Genomic DNA, 3,079 nt, shown 5'->3' with positions numbered 1-3,079 from the left:
ATGCGCTTCACATGTCAATGATGTTCTTGCTTTTGAAATACGTAATGGTAGTAGAAAGCTGCCTGTCAGCTTAAGCATCCACTTCTAGCTACTTTGGTTACTGGCTAGAAGCTACTGGAGACAGTCGAGTTCCTCTTAGGGCTGCGTAGCACTGAGCAAAGCCTGGCAGAGAGCAGCAAGTATTGAGTATCGGTGTTTTTTGAGGAGCTAATTAATTGTTCCTACTTTTAAGCCACGTGCGAGGGAATAACACACATTAAAAATGAATATAGTATATGGGCTAGTGATCAGCATGTCAAGAGGACAGGCAGATGTTAGAGCATTAATAAAGTAAAATGATAGTCAAGGTCGGAGGTATAAAAGGAAAAGAGGAATCGTGAGATGAAACCAGTAATAGCAGCTGGTACACGTCTAAGGGATCAACTGAATCTTGTTACCAGGACCAGCTTCCAGAAACCAGCCATCTGAGACCGTTTGCTTTCTTCTGCGTTGGAGAGCTGTGTGCTGCACACCAACGTGAGGACTTTCCTAAGAGTCACTGCTGAATGGAGGACCAAGAGCAAGGGACTCACAGGGATAACTTGCTTTCCAAGACACCATCCCTCCTCCAGACTCTCAGCACCGCAACTTGGGAAGCAGTAGGATGGAAACAGCCTTGAATCTGGCTGGATTTTTCCTCACCAGCACATTTTCATGCTGTCATGTACTATGTATTCAATGTAAATGCTGAACTTTCCTTATTGCCAGCGTGATTTCCACGCATGGAGCCAAGAGAATCTGAGATGAGAGGTCCAGAGCCCTCCTGCTTTAAATTCCAGCTCCCGAACTAGTGTGCTGGAGCTGGAGAGCCATCTCATCGGATATGCAGGATGTAAGTGGTTTGACAAGGATGTCTCTTTACAGCTCAAGTGTCAGCTCTGAATAGATGGATTGGGGGGGTCTTGAAAGACACACAACACATCTCTGCAGCATCTTTTGTAAAAACTTCAGTAAGTGTCTCAAATTCCTTGCAGAGCAATACAAGCAACTGCCTCAGCTTCTCAAGGGCACTATACCTTTGATAATGAATATATTTAAATAAAAGGGGGGAAAAACACTTTGCTGAATATAATAGAATGCAGCTTTCTACTTTTGTGTTTCATGGGACATGAAGGTTCATCATTTATTGAAAATAAGACATAGACCATCAGTAACATCCTGTCTTCCTTTTCAGAAGAAAATGCCTTTGCAGGAAGATTGCGAGAAGCTGCTTTTCTCCAACAAACCCCATGTGTTCGGAGTGCGGTGCAGAAGTCTCCAGCCTGTTTCATCCCCTCTGCTGTGCTCTCTGCTGTAGCTTGTTCTGAGAAACTTCTTTGGTAAATCTATTTTCCTCTTTATACTAAAAATTCCACACTGAGCATGGGCAAATTTCCATGGGACTTCGTATTGAAGTCTTATCTCTTATTCTGCGTTGGCCAACAAACTTACCCGCCCAGAGCTCAACCGCCAGGAGAGAGTCCTGAGGGAAGCGGAGTCCAACCAGGAGATATCCAGGGTCAGCGAGTGCCCGGGCTCCTCCTTGGTGGTTTCTGCCCCTCTTGCCCTGGTGGCACCGTGGTGGTTTCGCTGTCACCGGACGCCTTCATCGCAAGGGAAGGAGCGAGCGGAGCGCGGTGCTGCGAGCTCCCGTGCCGGCACCCGTCGCCGCTCCCGAACCCCGCAGGGGGGACCCGCGAGCTCATGCACGGGAGCACCTCGTGCTAAACCCCGTCACGAGCCCCATCGAGAGGGCTACGGGTGACAGCTGGTGCCTCTCCCCTGCAGCCTCCCGACAGGCAAACGGCGGCTCGGAGCCAGGCATGGAAATGGCATTTTCTAGCAATAATTAAAATAAAAACGCAGGAAAATGCTCATCTGTTTCTGAGCCATTTCCCTCGCCCACAGTAGCTCTCTGACATCCAGGCTAAGCCGTGTAAGGGATACGTTCCCAGGGGACAGGGCTGAGACCGTGGGATCAATGGGCTCCCCCGCATCTCCTGGCAATGTGATATTTGCAGCTCGAGCTAGCAGGGCTGCTGGGTCTGTGCCTCGAGGACACGTCGCAGTGGAAGCCCTCTATGCAAGGAAACATTGCCCGGGTGATTCAGAAGCTCTGTTTCCGTAGAATCAATATTGGATTAATGCTGTAGTATTAGACGGGAGGCCGCGCGCACGGGAAGATGCTAGCTGTAAGATGAGATAGAGAACTGAGCTGTGCTTGTAATATCTACTCGCAATATTTTTACAAGGCTACTACAGCTCTGCAAGGCAGGTTATTAGCTGGGCTACGTAAAGCAATTTTAGCCAGAGAAACTGAGTTTGCTCCCTCTGAACTTTTCCCCTGCATTTTTATTTCTGTGTAATATTCCTGACGAGTTCTTGCATGGTGTTGCATGCATTATTAAACTCCCACTATTTTCCACTCCAGAAGTACCTGGGTTTAGCATTAGGTGAACTTTCTGTGGAGAGGTTAATCTGCAAAAATGCTATAAACATGCAAACAGTTAATTGCGACTTTGTATTTTTAAGCTGAGAACCCACAGCTCTAGAGAGAAAGTGTGGTGCATTGGCTTGCTAAGTTATTAAATGCTCATATTCTCCTTGTGCAAGAGCAATTTACTCTCTTTTCTATTTTTTGGGGCAGAAAAATGCAATGATGAGGTTGTTTTCTCCTTGTGAAATGGTCTCCTAAAGATGAAAAGCTGTTCTGGGGGGGGGGGGGTTGCTCCTAAAGAAGATCAGCATCTATTTTCTGACCTGATCCCCAACTGTATTCACATTTATGAATCCATACAAAGGACCCAGAAGAGTAATATATGACCTCATGATGCAACAAGCCAGGAGACAAAAAATATCCCATTAAGAGGACAAAGATAATCGATACTAATAGCAAAGTCTAGGATTTTAAAAGCTTCTCAATGAAGTCAGGCACAATCTAACCAGTCAGTCAATGAAAACTGAAATGTGGCTGGTGGGGGACTGGGGACAAGTTAGAGGGGAGAACAGCAAGGAGAGACTGTTTTTTAGGAGGGACTCGGGCACCTCCTTTGATTTCCCA

Source organism: Tinamus guttatus, unplaced genomic scaffold, assembly GCF_059628265.1.
Source record: "Tinamus guttatus ecotype Peru unplaced genomic scaffold, ASM5962826v1 Tinamus_guttatus_pri_ptg000226l, whole genome shotgun sequence".
Taxonomy (NCBI): domain Eukaryota; kingdom Metazoa; phylum Chordata; class Aves; order Tinamiformes; family Tinamidae; genus Tinamus; species Tinamus guttatus.
This window is presented reverse-complemented; position numbering follows the sequence as displayed.